At 42.7% G+C, this 18,974-nt stretch overlaps 1 protein-coding gene across 1 annotated transcript in view; it reads right to left on the bottom strand.

Moving 5' to 3' along the window:
- LOC133459825 (E3 ubiquitin-protein ligase RNF43) overlaps positions 1-18,974 on the bottom strand; it is a 103,746-nt gene that overhangs the window by 83,321 nt on the left and 1,451 nt on the right. The gene's annotated exons all lie outside the window — the stretch shown is intronic.

An 18,974-nucleotide genomic window follows, 5' to 3' on the forward strand; every position in this document is an offset into this window, starting at 1 on the left:
TAAACAAAAACATGCCTCACTGGCTTTTTTTTTTTTTCACTCCAAAGCCTGTTAATACTGAAACAACTTGTTTAATCGTTTAGTTGGCTGAAAGGTGATATATGTTGGCCGTGGGGGGGGGGGGGTGAATGTTTACATCTTTTGAATGCAAGTGTGAGGATTTTTGTAACTCCAGATTAATAAAATAACAACAAAGTTCTTTTTAAAACTCTTCTGCTTTTATAATAAAATCCTGTCCTGCCTTAAGAGTGGAACCACAAATGCAAAAGCACTCAAGTCCTCACTCTTCTGCTGTTTTTGTACTTTGAAACCACACCAAAGAAAATAAATGCAAACACAAGAGGGATTATAAGGAGCCGTGTGAGTGGGTGAGGTACCTGCCGAGGACAGTTCAACCAGCGTGAGCGTGTTGCAGCAAGGGGATGAGGAGAAAGAGGCAGCATGGGAGGGGGAGGTTACAGAGCGAGGACGATCGACGGAGAGAGCGACAGGGAGACAAAACAGGAGGGAGTGCTCTGATAGTGCTGCATGCTGGGATAGGTCTTGAAGCACAAACTGTGACTATGGCCTTCTTGGAAGGACTCCAGGCCTTGTAGTGCAGGTCTTCTTTGATAATGGCCCACGGTATGTGTAAGAGCGCTGGGCTGCAGCCAAGTTACACAGCCGTTTGCTAATAGTTAACCGAGTGGGCAAACAGTGGAAGTCAGAAGCATAGAGGTAGGTCAGAGAACTGCAGTGGAAGCTCTGCTGCCCCCGCTCTCCTCACCCCTGTTCACCAGCGCAGCCCAACCCTCCCACCCCGTCTCTCACTCAGATAGGTCTGGCGTTGCACTGGAAAACTTGGCTCCGTGCCTGGCTCTTACATTTGAACTGGAGCTTTATAAACATGCTGTTGACTCATATAGGACACACTGCAAAGATGGTCACTCCACAGGTCACTCCAGAGGGGTGCAGACATGGCTGCAAATATAATCTCCCACATAAATGTGGTACATTCTTGCAATTCATGCAATGAAATCTTAAATCATGTGCAAACATCTGCAACCCCTCTTTTAATCCTGTCTTTTTTGTGTGTAGATGAAGAACATCATTTTTTTCAAGCAAAAATGAAGCAAAAAAGGGAAATAAATAAATGATATGAGCAATACTAAGTACCCCCATGATTCAGTAGCTTGTACTTTAAGCAGCCTTAACTTGAAGTAGTGGTTTACTCTATGACTTTATAGTGTCTCACATTGTTGTGGAGGAATTTTTAGCCCATTCTTCTTCACATCATGGATTCAGTTCTTCATGGTTTTTGGTTATTTTCTTGTGCACAGCTTTCTTTAAGTTCCACAACATCATTTAGGTGTTTGGATTTAGTACTTGACTTTGACGAGTCCATTCCAAAAATGGCGAGTCTTTTATGTTTCAGTGATTCCGGCTTAGCTTTGCTGCTGCGCTTTGGATCATCGTCCTGGTGTATGAACCAGTTTTAGGCGAGCTTCAGCTGTCAATCAGTCAGAAAGTCTCACATTTACCTCTAAAATAGCCTAGAGGTAAACAGAGAAGCTTGTGGTCGGTTCAGTGACTGCGAGGTGGCCAAAACCTCCATCACCAGAGTGAGTTTCTGAGATGCTTTGTTTTTCTCCAAACATGGTGCTGGGCGTTGAGACCAGACCTCTCCACGAGCAGTAACAAGGTACTTCTATTTTCTTTTCCTTCGTTTTTGGCTTACTGGTGGATATAAATAAAGTCGTAGTGGAAAAATGTATATATGTTACTGTTGGTCTGAGATTGTACGTAATTACCACCAAGGGCTGGGAAACACCAACCCGACGGCGACTGTCGGCAGAAAAGCAGTCGGGCTAAAAGTCGGTTCTTGTCTCCCCGAGTTGGTCAAAAAAATACTCCTGAACACACCAAATAGACGCCGACTAGAGCGTACATTCTGCACGTGCGCAAGGCGTAATACGTCCCCATAACTGCAGGCGGCACTAATCTGTGATGTCGCACAAAAGGAAAAAAGAAGAAACCGGAAATGACGGATCGCACTAGTCTTGAGTTCTAAACTGAGCCACTGTTGAACCAAATTCAAACCGACGAGATGATAGAGTTTAGTTTAGCGTTTGTACCATCGCTGTTTGGCTAGTATGTTAACCATCGTCATTAACTCTGATTTGCTAGTCAAGGGCTAGCAGTCTGCCAATCAGACTGGTCATAACAGACGGATGGGGGCCGATTCTCCATGTGGAATCCGCAGAAATGAGCGCTGGCGGCAACGGACGACAGCACAGCAACTGTTCCCGTTTCTGCTTGTTATTTTTCTCTCTTGCAGACTCCAAAGGCTTGTGTGCCCGTTGTGTGTTTTCCTGTCTTTCTCATTTTTGATTTCCCTCATATATATGTTAGAAAGAAAACAAGAAAAAAACAAACTGTGCTAACAGTATGACCTAAGCAATCATTTGTAGTAGTATGACAATGGTACCTGCATACGTCTTGTCATACCTTACTGTTTGAGTCCTACTATTATGTACATTCACAAAGCCTTAAAAAATGTGGACAATAAGATTTGGACTTCGACATGGCTGGAGCCCTGCACGTCATCATCTGTGTGTCCGAGACGATTAGTGGTTGACCATGTCACATGCCATTTGGGAAGGATTACAAATGTTATGTTGTTTCTGTTACCGCAGTGTCACACTTTCTTTTCATGGTCAGATTTTCGTCTGATGGAAGAAGAGAGGCCACGCTTCTGTGTGTAGGTGTGTGTGTGCGTCTCGCTTTCAAGTCGCCCCCAGACGCTCCAAGGACTTGAAAACGGGTAGACATGTCATTACGGGATCCTCTGCCAACCTGCTACTAATCTCAGAGTGAGCAGACCGAAGACCAAACCACACACGGCTCTGTTTTAGTCTTCAGAGTTGGCTTTCAGGGCCACTGTGGCGTAATGCTGCGCTAACCTTAACCTAGGGCCCAGAACAAAGAGCGACGCCATGCTCCGCTCCACTCCCGCACTGCAATCTGGGGGTTTAAATCACAGGCTTTGAGGCAACGAGGCTTGGCAAGCCTGATTCACAAACAGACCATCTCAAAGTGGAAAAGGAGTCCATATAGCTTCAAACAGATCTATAAGCATGCCCTGGGAGCTGTCAGGTAATACTTTTTTTTCTTTTTTTTTTTAATCCTTGGAGCAGCTCCCAAAAAGAGTATATCAGGTGAATGGCCCTGATGAGGCAATATGGCCCAGTTTTCTCAAATAAAACTGCCTTTTGATCACATTTCCAGATTTCAGTCAACTTCAGTCAACCTTGGTGCAACTCCGTGTGCACCAAGGACAGCTGACTTTTTTTCCCTGCACTTCAGGGTCCTGAGCCGGGGTGAATCCACACACAGGTTACATAACCCACTCGTAGATGATATTCCAGCAACTCTATCACTTTCATACAGAGCCGTGGTCTGTGGTCAAGGACATGTGAAGAGAAAAACCTTAACGTGCACCAGGTGGGGAACCAACATACAAGCTGACGGGGAAAAAGTCAAGGTGACGGACGGATATTTCAAATGAGCAACAATGACAGCTTTTAATCTGGTTTTAATGACTGACGTTGGTTGTTGGTTTTGTCTGAAGCACACTCCAGAGGAGAGAGCCGATGCCTCCCAAAGCCTCTCTCAGGCTGTCCTCACCCCGGCCGGGTGCGAAGGTGCCTCTTTTTGACAAGAGAGCGAGGCACTGAAAGGGACTGGCACTAATTTGGGGCAAGCAGTCAGGCGGTCACGGGCGGTTGGAACAGGTCTCCTGGATACGTTGTCCTCTCCTGGGGGGCTTTGAAGAGTAATCCAGGCACATGTCTGGGTTTTGTTGTTTTTGGAGTGTGCTAAAGGTCATTGCTTCACTCTGAATCACTTATTCCACCTGGGTAAGACTATTAAATGACAGGCGGCAGCACTGTTTTAATTCTTCAGGTTACTTTTTCTAGTTTTCTGGGAGGAGCAAACACTTGGTGCTGCAGGGGGGTCTACATATAACTGCTCCACAGAGAAACCAATGGGTTTTTTTCTTTTCAACTGTGAAAATGTTGCAGACAAAACCAGGGGTGAAAATCCTGTTTCATAGTTGGGGGGGACAATAAACAGTAACATTTTAGAGAATAAATCCAGTGGGGGACAAGGAATAAAAGTTTTAGCCTTCCTTTAATACAGCATTTTGACATTTTCATCTCTATCTCGCAAACAGGCAGAAGACCTTTCTTAGAGTAATACAAAACAATGGTATTAGGTGAAAGGTGGCAATAATACAGCACATCTGACATAATACACTGCAAAAACCCAAAATCTTAACAAGAATATTTGTCTTATTTCTAGTTAAAATGTCTCATTTTTAGTTAAAAATAAATCTCATTACACTTAAAACAAGACTCATCACTGGAAAAAACAACAATTTTCAGCTGTTTCAAGTAGATTTTCCCTTGAAATAAGTAGAAAAATCTGCCAGTGGAACAAGATTTTTTTGCTTGTAATAAGAAGATAAATCTTGTTCCACTGGCAGATTTTTCTACTTATTTCAAGTGAAAATCTACTTGAAACAGGTGAAAATTGTTGTTTTTTTCCAGTGATGAGTCTTGTTTTAAGTGTAATGAGATTTTACTGTTTATTATTATTTTCGATTTCGGTTTCGGCCACAAATTTTCATTTTGGTGCATCACTACTAAATACTACTGCATTGTTCCAAAATTATTAATTCTGTCTCAAATTATTCTAGGGGGGGACAGCTTTACTAATGGGGGGGACTTGTCCCCCCTGTCCCCCCCGGGATTTTCGCCCCTGGACAAAACTAATGTTTTGACATTAGACTCATTTTCAGGTAAGACCAAACAAACCCCACTTCCATGGTGATTGGACAGAGAGAGAGAAGCAGAGCTGGGAGAAGACACTCCATGATGGAATGAGAATATGCTGCATCGCTTCTCCACTTTTCCCTTCTGTGAGATCAGATTTTCTGCTGTTCCCTCTCAAAACCAAAGCTGATGGCTTTAGTTTAGCTGAATCCCTGAAACCATCCTTCCACTAGGAAGAGGACGGGGGACACAAGTGACATAGACCACCTCCTAATGTGTCCTGAAGCGATGGGATCCGGATCAATCCCGGGATTAGTTCAGACTTTCTATTAGTGCTGACTACTTGTGATTAAATATCTCAGGACACTTAGAGACGAGGTCTGGCTGGGCAGAACAGAGGTGGTTCTCCAGAGCAGAGTAGGCACTGAAAGTTGCACTAGTCACTTGCCACATGGAGCATTTTGACTCCAGATCCAACTTTGATTTTTAACAGAAGATAAAAATTATTGCAGGAGATTAAAATACAGAATAAAAAACAACAACAAAAACAAAGCATTTTGCCCAAAAATTAAATCTCGATTTTTTTCTCTCAAAATCCGATTTTCGATTACGATTATTTTGTGAATTGACAAAAGGCAAAGAAATTATTTCAAATATGCTGTTTTTTTATTGAACATTTGCCCCATTGGGCTTTAAGTGCAAACTTTGCTCTTATTAAACCAAAAATGAATGAATAAAGTGCAAAACTCTGTAAAATAAGTTGAAAAAAAGTTTTAAAAAATATAATAAAATATAAAGTTTTTTCTCTGAAAAAAAAAAAATCAGCAAATCAGCACTTGCAAACATACAGTAAGTTATATTTCTAATTAAATAAAACAAGACATTTTCTAATTAAACTAAACTGGGTCTTTGCATGCTAAATAATAATGCAACCCATGAAGGAGGTAGAGGTGTGTAATGTCAGTCATTACATTTGCTATTCACATTTGCAAGTTTTTTGCAAGGAACACGAGCCGGTCTACCGCATCTGGCTTGAGGGATGCCCGGTGGCATGTTACAACGCCCCCTCCTACACTAAAGAGCCTCTCCCATGGGGCACTTGTCGCAGGTATTGAGAGGTATTTCCATCAATCATTAATATGGTATCAATCATTAATATGTGTGCAGACAAGGTAAAAAAATAAAAAAATAAATAAAAAAATAAGTGAAAAATCGATTTTACGATTTTCACGTTTTAACATCGTTCTAATTACATAATCGCGATTACGATTTAAAATCGATTAATCGAACAGCCCTACTTGGCAGGTACTTGTCATTTATGGCAGAAGTCATCTGACTAAATGACTCTTTTCTTCTTTTCAATTAAGGATGTTTCTAAAAGAAAACAGCAAAGTCTGAATTTAAAATGTTTTATACTTTTACAGTATTAGCAAAAAAAGCAAACTCCAATGCTTTACACCTACAGTAGCTCTGGTTTTAAAGGTGTTTTATCTGTTACATTTCCCAAAATCTCAATAATCCCTAATTCAGAGATTTTCTCTCATTTTATGTTCCACCAAGATCATTAAGATCCTCCATTGCTTTTCCTTTAAAAGGTTCCTAAATGCGTCCTTTCAGCTGCCACGGAGTCATCTACCTGTCCTACGAACGGGAGAGAGGGAGGCTTATCTTTGAGCTGAAAGACTCAGCTCACCTTCACATCCGAAAGGAGGAGGCCTCGACTCGGACGGGGCACAAGTGAACATCAGGAGATAGTCAGGCGGCTACAGCGAGGCAAACCTGGGCTCAGATCGGCACCAGCTCCCAATATCTTGTCCCATGTCTTGGGTCTGATGGTGCTGGAAGTGACCAGAATGAAGGGTGAGATGCACAAGATCTCAGCCGTCCTCCAACAAGAACCAGACAGGTGGACTGACTGGGAGTCAGTCAACAATAGGGTCGTAACAAGGTCTGACGTGTGGAGGAGTCTGCAGTCCGTCCATGTTAACACCTGGACGTGGGTGGAAAATAGGGCTGGGCGATATATCGAGATTTTAATATATATCGATATATTTTCAAACGCGATATGGTACGAGAAAATATCGTTTATATCGATTTAAAAAAAAAAAAAAAAAAAAATGTTAATGATTTTGATATACGGTAGCTTATTTTGTGACAAATTGACTTGAATGTTTTATTTGAGATTTGCACAAATGTTTTGTTATTTGCACAACTATCAACCTCAGTTGAAAAGTCTGCCTGTTATTGTACAGTGTATTTTAATTTAATTGTTGTGCAGGAAAGGGATATTTGTTTTATTTTATTCAAGAAGCATTTTTATTCTATATATGCAGGCAGTTTATTTTTATTTCATTTGTTTTATACATTTTGATATTGTGCAGACCTCTGTTAATAAAGGAACCTGTGTGACATTTGGCACGAGGCTTTGTATTAAAACTGACTGTTTTATTAAGGGTTTGTAAGGCTCAGAAAAAAATGAAGCTAACAGAGATGCTATGCTATAATGCTTTGGGGGAAACCCCAATTAAGGCACAGAAAAAATATCGAGATATATATCGAGTATCGCCATTCAGCTAGAAAATATCGAGATATGACTTTTGGTCCATATCGCCCAGCCCTAGTGGAAAAGGAAGGTTGACTCGGGCCAAAAGCTTCCCAAACAAGTTCAGTGTTGTCCTGTGATCTCCAAGAACAGTGATCGTGGTCAAAACTGTAGTGTGTGCACAGAAGCTTGGTTTAAGGCGTTCACTAACCCCATAAATGGCAGCTGGAGAGGTTTCACAACAAAAATCAATATGATCATTTCTAAAGACTCCTGAAATGACTGGGTCAAAGACAAGGAAGGCTCCGAAGGAGCTGCCGGAGAAGGCTGAGCCAGTTAGTTTCTGGCTTTGACACAGAAGACTCAACACAAAGTGGGTAAAAGATGTTCGGGCCAGCTGCTGGGAGAGACAGGGAGCCCTGTCCATTGATGCCCGACCACCTGGAGACGTTCTGGGATCAAAAGGATGAAACATCTGTGATGGGAGGCTCCCGGCTGATGACCCTGGATCTGGCCCTGCGGCACTGGTGGAGGTGTGACAGGCAGTAATGCCCCGCAGGTAAGTACTGGAGCTTCAGACTCTCCAATTAAAGCTTTTGTGCCCCTTGTGGTTGAGTGACGAGCCCTCTAACTGTTCTTCAATAGAAATAAAGCCTCTTTTATTCAATTTTATTGCATTTTACTTGTGTGAGTTCTTTGTTTAGTATTACTTTATTGCTGGAATTTTTTGTTTTGCAAATATCCCGAATTAGAAGCACTTTATTTGTACCAGATTAGCCACAAGGCACAAACACAGCTGAGTTTATGAGAGTACATCAGTAGTTCTTATAGGCTACGTCAACACTACAGAGAAATAGTGGGACATCATTTATTCTGTACTTTCAACGCCATGCTGCTTAGCTGTTTTTGCAATTGCCCCTCGGGGATAAATAAAGTTTTTCTGAATCTGAATCTGAATCAATACCAAGGATTCCTAGAAAGTTCTTTTGAAAAGTCTGTTTCCTCATCGTTTTGCCCTGAAAAAACGTCTGAAACCCGCCCACATTAATTCAGTCACGGCTGCTTTAACTTGGCCAAGCTACGATGCTAATAATTACAATTACTCTACATTCATTCTGATCAGAGGGTGTTCACTATCTTAACGATATTTATAATGACCAAGGATTACTTTCATTTTCTGATATCAAGGATGCATCTGCCAGTTTCCTCCTTTTTCTTTTATCTACAGTTGAGAGCAGCCTTCAGGGTCCATGGTGTCCCCTGGCAAAGCTCTTTACCTGCTCACTTGCTTCGAGAATTGTTTGTTAAACATGTCAAAAATAAGGGGATGGTAACTAAGATCTATCATTTTTTGCTGGTTACAGACCTTGTTACACTCCCGGTAGAGGGGGAAGAGAGACTGTCCTGATATAAGCTAAGATTTTGTATCGGAGGACGTGTGGTCCAGCATTCATGAAACATCTCGCAACCCAGACCAACAGCACATTCATTTTAACTTTTTACACAGAACATACCTTACCCCTGTTAAACTTCATCATATGAAGGTTTTTTTTTTTTTTTTTTTTTTTTTTCATTGTCTTTTTTTCTTCTGTGCATGATGCTTTTCTTTCTTTTTTTAGCTACTTTTATTATAGTGATTGTTTTTTTTTTTTTTCATTGACTTTTTTTCTTCTCTACTGTGCTTGATGCCTTTCGTTTTAGCTACCGGTACTTTTATTATTGACTCACTTGTCTTTTAATTACTTTTATATTGACATACTCTTATATGTCAAGAAGAAGGGTATATACTGTATATATGTATTATTGTTGTTATTATTATTGTTATTGCTATTATTATTCTTTTATATATCGGATATTCTTATATTGCAAGAAGGGGCCGGACTAGATAAGCATTTGCTTCTTCCTGTCCCTTCTTGAACAAAACTGGTTGTGCTTTATTATTGTTGTTGATGTATGGTGTGTTTTTTTTAATTGTTTTGTTCAAGATGAATAAAGATCAAATCAAATCAAATCAAGGTCATTAATAACCCTATATACAATCTGTGCTCGTTACAGACTTTTATTCACATGTTTTGGGACTGCCCTCCCATTGGTCGATTTTGGACTAATGTCGCATCCAAACTGTCTGAATTGCTACAAATAAGAGTACATGTGTCTATATGACACATATGTCTATATGTTCCCCCGTCCTGGGCAGTCCTTTGCTTGTAGTATTGTTTATTTGTGTTATAATTGTTTTGAAAATAAAATAAAAATTTGATCACAAAAAAAATTCATTCTGATCAGATACGTCCAAACATCCTCATTTCGAATACTGCTACTCAAACGACGTCTGAAACAAGGGCTGCCGGAGCTGAAACGGGGGGCTAGCAGAGCTCCGCTGGGGCTCGGCCCGCCGCCGTCGCCGCTTGACGTGTTCAGCGGCTCCCAGCAGACTTCTGCCAGTAAGCGTCCTGAGATGATCTCACCTCCACACAGAAGTCCAACAGGAAATGGCTTTCCAGTCTCTCTCTTTTGGCTCTCTCAGTCCTGCCTCTGGTTTACATCAAATCATATAACTGAGTTGGACAAGAAGTCACAATTACCACAGTCCATTTGTCACCCAGGTTGGCACCGAGTGGTGCTCGCGATGCCTTTGTTTAGCTACGCTGGGAGCAGATATGCCAGCTGCTCCCAGAACCACTTGACACCACTTATGCACAGACCAAAAAGCATGATGGGTGGTCTCTGGCTTATATCACACAAGTTCAAGAACAACTTCTGCAAGTCTCAGACTCAGTTGTTCAACTCCCACGATGGCGTCTGCATCCTAGTGACTTCTGAAAGCTGTACTCGTCCCTGCTAATCTATTAAATTAGGCTCTCACTGAACATGTTTCACGGCACCGTTATCATTAACACTGAAACATTTCTGAAAAAGTGAGGGGGGGAGAAAGGTCAAAAATGGGACATGCCGTTTGGCATTGACCATGTGACTCTGGGAGACATAAAGCGTTTTTTGTCAGCGGCGTTATCTCCCTTAATCTGAGGTTACAATATGGCTTTTGTAGTCATGCAGCACTGAAAGATCTAAGTCACTTTGATCTCGCTTAATAGAGTTTGGTAAATGATCTCAGTATGAGCACTCAACCCCGTGTGTGCATGCACACACACACACACACACACACACACACATTGTAGGCACACTCACAAGGACTCATTCATGCTTGTATACACACACACCGACACACACACACACACAAATGAGACCGTCACACAGGTGAAAGCTCTTCCTCTTGCGGCTCGTTGAGCCAAGCATTCAAGCAGAAAAGTAGAAAACGGGTTTCTGCTCCGTGCTCGCTGCAGATCCAGCGTTTCAACGCCATCGACCTGCACATTCATAAACACGCTGCACAAATAATTATCAGTTTGTCGTGAGAAATCCAAACAACTTCAAGTGAGCTTCCTTTGCTTTGGGAGGCCTTGCAGGACATGTTTACCCGAAGCGGCGAGCATAAAGCCTTATTTTGGAAGAAAAAAGCCGTCTGAGAGAGTGGCTAAAGGAGCCACGGGGAGCGGAGGAGAGGGAGGGAGTTTGTCAGACAACATTTATCTGTGGCATGGTGATGACTCTTTTCCTCCAGCCTCTCAGCAAACTGAGCCCTTCCTGCCTTTCCAATGCATGCAGTCAGATTTCTGACCCTGACACCAAAGCACATGCTGTGAATTAAAACATTTTTAGAAGGAGCTGTCAAGAAGCAAGAGAGGTTTTGGAGAGGAGAGGAGGAAGAGGAGGAATTTGAAGCTGCGCTGCTGGGAGGAAAAGCCGAAGAAGACGAGCAGTCTGAGCCTTTGATGTCGGCGGGAGCAGAGAAGTCTGCTTCTGCCTCTGCAGGCGGTCCGAGCTGTTTGTGGGTGACGTCACGACCGACATGAACAGAACATCCACTTCAACAGACGCCACATGAAAACGAAGCAACAGCCTTCAAAACGAGGGTCCACACTCAAGTTCTGCCAATCAACAAAGATAATCTATGTTGTAATTTTAGCATCGTTGCCAAATATATCAAGAAATAAGGAGCTAAATTGGTTGTGAAGAAGTGTCTTCTTGCTCTGGATATACTGTAAACAGTCCGTGGACATCTTGACATGATAATCTCGGCGAGACATCTTCACCAGATAAAATGTGTGTGTGGTTTCATGTGGCCAGAGACTGAAACAGTTGCTTTATTTTCATCCCTTTAAGGCTGCTGGTGTTTCGTGTCTTCGCTGATAACATTCACGTCTTAAACCGTTCATGATTCGCGAGTAATTCAGAAATTGCTGTCGAGGGCTGTGAACGTCTGGAAATGCAACAAGCATTAAAAATCTTCATATTTTGCATCTCCAGCAACTAAATTTGCAGCCTTCTAGATCTGGCTTAAAATGCCTGAGCTTAATTTATAAAATGTAATGAAGACGTTTGTAACTTGACTGAGAGGAGCAGACGCAGACAACTTCATTGGATAATAAATTCTCCTCCATGGTCATTTCCTGCAACGCGGTTCTCTGTAAACCTCCACAAATGTGGCTTTGATCCCCAGGGACGGGTCACCTTGGCCCCCCCACACCCACTATGGATCAGCAGGCTTTCCTCTGTACTCCCAGTGGATCGGTTTCAGCCGGAAAGAGACAGGTGCTTCACTTGACCTGAGCTGTCGGGACGAATCCAAAAAGGTCGCCGACGACACATTTCTCACCGGGAACGCACGAATGCCGAGGCATTCGCTGCTAAACCCGGGACATCTGGCATAATTGAACCCTGCTGATCCCGAGGGGGGGGGACCCTTGGCCCGCCTGGCCTTGTGTCAGGTGCGCTGCAATCAAAAACGGAGTGCCTGTGAATGCATGCATGCTGAACTTTTATAGACTTGCAGTGACTCACTGCTGCACTGTGATGGATGTCCGGCTGCACTTTGAAAAAGCTTAAAAGAGCTGCGTGCTTTCACTCCTCCTCTCGGTGTGCCGGTGGTTTCCCAAATAGACACACAATAAAAGTGCTAAAAGGGAAAGTGGGCAGACAGGACACTTTGTCATTAACATTTAATTTCAGTCTGTGCGTAATACTGTGAAGCCGAAGCGTGTGGATGTGAGCGCACACACACGAGGACTAGCCCCTGCTTGAATGTGACGGTTGGTAATGCTATTTGCTCCCTCTCCTGTCCTGTGGGCTTGTTCGATGATAAATCCAGTAGTGATGTATTCAGCACACCGAGGTCATAAAAAAAGAAAAAGAATTTGAAGAAGAAAAAAAAAAAAAGCCATCAAATTAAGTTTGAGATGTTTCTACGAACGCGCGAGGAGGCGGCTCCGCGAGGGACGCAGCGACACTGGCAGCGCACGCACCGAAGAAGAGAGACCTCTCCAGGTTATTTGCATGAGGAGAGCTATGAAAGGGAGACAAGAATGTGTTGTATAACATTCAGAAATTCCAGACTGGGTCTAATGACTAAAAAAGAAGGCGCCCGGCAGGATTAAGAGGTCTGCCATGTTTCCCCTACCTGCCTCTCCCTTCTTCCCCGTGCCCTAGAATACAAGTGCAAGGCCATCTCTGGTGGAAGAGGGTGGACAGGACACCAGCAGCCCCTGCTTCCTGTGTTTCAGGCCTCAGCGTTGTCAGATCCCTGCGCAGGAGAAGCCATTAGGCCGCAGCTCGTCTGATTGCTTGGACACACGTAGGGGTCCGCTGGAGGCCGAGGCCAGAGGCAACGCAGGACTGGGGGAAAACAACGGCGGGCCGGCTGAGCCGCCGAGCATATGGAAGACGAATCAGCAACTTCTTGACAACAGATCTGTGTTAGCTGGCTAAATAAAGGAATGTAAATAATCTCTGTATGAACAGTGCTCAGCGCGCCTCTCAAGTTGTAGGCTGCTCCCTTTTTACACAAACAGCACTTAATCACTAAAAAGTCAGTGTTCTTTTCAGCAGACGCTTTGGCAAACAGGGGGGGAAATTGTGAGCTTATGGCAGTTTCACTCATATCTTTATGTAAGAGCCAGCATGGCCCAGAGGCGGGTGGGACAGAGGGGTACAGGACTCTACGTGGGTATGTTGAGGTCTCATATGGTGTCCATACCGGTGAGTGCTGCAGGGCTCTGCGTGCCAGATATGAGCCGGGAGAATAGGAATTAAGGCCCCTGAACGATTCAGAGCAGGACCCTTCCCTGTACTCCACCATGGTTAATCTGTGTGTCTAATGTGGGGTGGAGTGGGGGGTTTCATCACCTGGAGAACCGGCCAGAACCAGGACCGAGTAAATAGTTGGAGGAAACTAAAGAAGAGCAAGTGTAAAGTAGTTCATCTGCCATGTTTTTTACATTTGTTTTATTTTTTATTCCTTTGGAGACGTAAGAACACAAACTCTTTCAAACTTTCCGCTTTAAAGAGAAATGTTCAAACAGAAAAAGTTTGCCATTTCCTCTCACAACGCTTAAAAAGGTGTCCTGGCAGGGATTCATGTAACGCAGTGAACATTTCCACCTTAAGTGCCGGCCCATCCCAAACGCCTCCGAGGCCAGAGATGTCGACTAGGGATGCAAATTATCGATTATTTCATTAATTGACAGTTGATAACCTTATCGATCGATCATCGATTAGTTGATAAGCTGCGTTTTTCCCCCATCTGAGATACAAACATAATTTTTTTTGCTTATATAAAATACAAAGGACATTTTAATGTATTCCTTAATCAAATATTTATTTGATACAAAAGTAACAAAAAGACATTTTTGTACCACAAGGAATATAATATAAAGTGCACTTCAAGGCTATTAGTAGTAGCAGCAGCCATAATAGTGTCATTTGTGTCAAGCAAATTTTAAGTTCTAGTTACGTTTTAAGTTAAAGTTTTGGCAGTGTTCAACATAAAATTATGAGACCTGCTGTATTGGAGCACATTTTCTTTTAGTTAAAACTGTAGCGGGGACAGATGTTTAGAGAAACCTATGTATGTACCGGGTGAAAGCTGATTTATGGTTCCGCGTTACAACAACGCAGAGCCTACGCCGTAGGCTACGGCGGCGGCTCTGCGTTGATTTAAGGCGGAACCATAATTCAGGCTTTAGGGGAGCATATCGGAGAACAACCAGAAGAATATAGAGTGGATTAAAAATAAAAGTTAAGCACCGAGCTACATGTATCTCCCGTCTGGGCCATTGCAGACTCATTGCCTGAGCATGATATTACTAAAACCAAACATATCCGCCGTCTCTTTCTTCTAACTTTATGTGCGCGGCGCAGCACGTTGTGTCGCATTAAATGTGGTCCGGGCGTAATACCAGCTGGTGAAATTAAACGAAAAAAATAAATAAATAAATAGATTAATTGTAATCGTTAATTTTAATTCGACAAGGTCAAAGCATTCGCATCTTTACTCTCAACGCACCTACGTTCCTCCAGATTCTTTAAATAATTTCATATTATGGACTGCAAATTGAGAAAAATGCTAAACTCTCCCAATTTATATTAAAAAATATTATTGACAAGCTAGACATAATTTGTCCATCCTTATTCTTCAAAGACCCTGATCATGATTTCAATAACTTGTTAATAACATTTTTCCCTAATCGCTAGATATATATTGTCTACGTCCAAACTTAACATAACAGCTACAGAAATTTTAATACAGGTCTGACGTGTAATAAATGAGCTGATGGGACAAAACCCAGGACGTCCTGGATCCAGAATGTCTGGAAGGAAACAAAAAACAAAGCAGGCGAGAGTCACTATACACTTGAAGAACCCTGGTAATGTAAAGCAGCGAGGAGCCCTGAGGAGCCCTGGACAGGCTGTTATCTCATCCATGGGAGATAGGAAGTATGGACAGGAAATTTAGAGGGAGGGGGAGGAGAGGGCCCATATGGGAAGTGCAGTGTAAACAGTCTCAGCTTTTAATCATCCCAGCTCACGTTCGGAACTGGACACACTTTGATGTTTTCCCTCAGCGCCCCCTCCACCCTCCCATCCCTGGTTCCCAAACGGCTGCGCTCAGAGCTGAGGGAGAAGGGGGCATGCAGATAGCGGGGCGGGACGGGTGAGGGCTCGGGGAGACGGACGGACAGAGAGAGAGAGAGAGAGAGAGAGAGAGAGAGAGAGAGAGAGAGAGAGAGAGAGAGAGAGAGAGAGAGAGAGAGAGAGAGAGAGAGAGAGAGAGAGAGAGAGAGAGAGAGAGAGAGAGAGAGAGAGAGAGAGAGCGAGAGAGAGAGAGAGAGAGAGACGAGGCACTCAGTACCTTCTGGGACGCTGAGGAGGAAGACGGAAGAATGTGAAGTGGTGTAGAGTTAACTGGTGTTCAGTCAATAGCCCGTCCTGCTGTAATTATAGCTGATGTCTCTGAGGGAGCTCTCACAGGTCATTACAACATTAAAAACAACAAAGACGCAAAAACACAAAGCAGGAGAGGAAGCGAGAAGGAAGTCAAGATGGCTTTAAGTGGAAATAGTGGGAATAGGTGCAGCTTTAATGATGTCCTGTAATTGGGCTTTGTGCCCGTTAAGAGGATAAACTCCATCTCCTCCTCCCAACAGAGACCTGAGGAAAGTTCAGCGTCGCCGCGCGAGCTTGCGGACTACTCCAGTCGGCGAGCTTGGTTTTTTGGAAGGGAGAGAGTCAAAATTCCTCAGCACTTGTATTTGTCCAAACAGAGCTGGCCAGACCCCAGCCAGTGTTCCAATGAACGCGTTCATTCAGAGGACAGGGCACGCTTCCAGGGGGATCGCAGTTTAATAGATCAGAGGGAACGACGTACCAAAGTAGAGTCCCATGACTTGGACACATTAAAGAAAAACTGTGAACTTCTTCTATTACAAGTGGTACCAAATAGTCCTACTCAAGCTAGCAAATGTTATCAACTCATGATTGGATGATTTATAAAAAGGAAACTACAGCATTTTACCTCCACAAAACCTCCCACAGCCAATGCTGAGTTGACTTGGTAGCAGTTTCCTTACAACAGTGTGGTTTAGGCTTGTGGAAACCCATTAAGCACGCTTGCTAGAAATTAATTTCACTCATATGTATGGATTTAAGACAGAAACTGGAGTCCGAAGTAAGATAAATACAGGACAGAGAGAGTCCGAGAAGCTAACTTCCCAAACTTCATCCTCTTCATCCACTGAAAGATGTGGACATAAAGCGGAACCGTAAAGATGCCTGCAGAGGCACAGGAAGACCTGTCAGAACAGGCCTGTGTTGTAACAAAGGCCATCCTGCAGCATAACACCACCTCTGTTCACTGTGAGAACAGCCCTGCAAGACAGGGTCTGAAATCCAACCAAACCACAAACTCCTCGTCTCAGACCGGGCCACAATCAATGATCAGACTTATGGAAACAAGAAAACAGAGAATGCAAACATGTGAAGGGCACCAAGGAAGGAGGAGGATGATGAAAAGAAGGCATGAGGCTCTTGCCAATCTGACTGTGGCAGAGATTTATTATTATTAGACTTAAAGTGGCACCGTCACTCACAACACAACCTGCATTTATCCCTGATCAAGCCCCATCTCTCTTCAGAGTGTACAAGGTCTTCCATGTGGGGGAAAAAAACAACTAAACATAGCTGGAAATTCTGAAATCCCAGTGAACTGGAAGTGGCTTTGATCTCCACGGCGCTGCGATATGCATCCGTGACATGGTGTCAACATCCCACACACTAAAGCCGGAGCAGCTTTTAACAGGGAGGAAAACAGCGCTGGCTTTTCACCGTGCCTAATGCCGGGCTTTCTCCATGACGGGGCTGCGCAAAGCCTTATCAATTATGGCAAACTCAACCATCTGGCTTACTATTCAAAAACTCTCCCGCACCTGGTGAGTGAAGAGAGACAAATCTTACACTACCTCATATCTGTCGCCCCGTTTCTGTGGAGACGGTAAATAAATTGACACAGCCGAGCTTTATGGCTCAGGAACCTTAATCCACTCCTGGATCCTAAGTATGAACACTGAAAAGACCACATACTTCCCATTTGCAGGATTTTTTTTTAAACATCAAAATATTAACAGGCTGACATGAATCTCCAGATAATTTGTGGTATTTAAGAGTCTCTGACCACACAATGATATAACCTGCATTAACTTACTGAGAAACAAAGCTGTTGCCCCAGAAAACCTCAGACATCAGACATAGGTAGATTAAAAATAAAACAACTGTAACACGTTGGTCCTCAGGATTGTTAAAGCAATTTTGATATCATCACATGAGGATTAGCAAATGTGATTTCAGCTCCCACAAAGTTATTGTGAACCATAGCTCGTGATTACCTCGGTAATTTGGCATCATTTAACTTCATTGTCAGACAGGGGATTCTGTGTAAGCTGAAGTCATGTGGGGCCAAAAACATTACTCTTCTGAGGGGTGAAAGACATGCTGGTGTAATGAGAACTCATTTTTAAATATATGGTACACCTCTACCATCACTGTGCAATAATAATAATAACCACAATCATATGCTGTAACAATGCACCTTTCAATAACTATGTCTACCTCATACTGCTGCAGCTTTCACTTTAAAAAAAAAAATTGTATATACAGTATGTTAATAAGAGCTGTCATTTGTCTATTTACTGTAAAGTGAGCCAAAATAACAGAGTCAAATTCCCTGTCTTGTTTGACCTGACTTGGCCAAATAAACATGATTCTGATTCTGATTCTCTAGTATCAAGGCTTTGATTATTCAGAATCATAATCAGAATTAGAATCAGAATCAGCTTTATTGGCCAAGTTTGAACATGCCGGACAGGGAATTTTACTCCGGTTATTTCGCTCACTGAACCCAGATTTTTAATAGTTGCAAACAGTAAATAGACAAATGGTGTCCTTACAAACACCAGGAAACTGGACCACATTACACCGGTCATGAAATCACTACACTGGCTTCCAGTGAGTCAAAGGAGAGAGTTTAAAATCTTACTGCTGGTCTACAAAGACCTGAATGGTCTTGGACCAAAACACATGGTTGATCTGTTAGTTCCTATGAAGCTCCCAGACCCCTGAGGTTCATCTGGATCTGGTTTGTTGTGGTTCCCAAGAACCAGAACCAAGCAAGGTGAGGCAGCGTTCAGTTATTCTGCTCCTCACCGGTGGAACAAACTTCCTGTAGACCTGAGGTCTGCTCCAACTGTCAGCTCCTTTAAATCAGGCCTAAAAACATTACTGTTTACTGAAGCTTACTCTTAAAATAAATACTTATCTGCTGTACTCTACTGCCCTTATTTTTAACAACTTGTGCTTTTTTATTATTTTACCTCTTTTCTTATCATTTTATTTAATTTATTTGTTATTTAAGCGTACTCTTAAATCAGCAACTTTTGCTTTTTATTATTTGACGACCTTCTTTTCTCATAATTTTATTTCATTTTATTTGTTATTTACTATCTAATTATGTCTTGCTGCTTTTAATGTCGATATAAAGCACTTTGAATTACCTTGTGTTGAATAGTGCTATATAAATAAACTTGCCTTGCCTTATTAACATATTGAGGGGATAATAATCCTCAGTGTGAATGATTTTCAGCTCATGTTAAAACCCTGATCTGCCTGAGTGAACCTGTCAAGGCTTATTTATGGTTCCGCGTTACACCAACGCAGAGCCTACGGCG

The sequence above is a fragment of the Cololabis saira genome, chromosome 14, assembly GCF_033807715.1.
Source record: "Cololabis saira isolate AMF1-May2022 chromosome 14, fColSai1.1, whole genome shotgun sequence".
In the NCBI taxonomy this organism is placed as follows: Eukaryota; Metazoa; Chordata; class Actinopteri; order Beloniformes; family Belonidae; genus Cololabis; species Cololabis saira.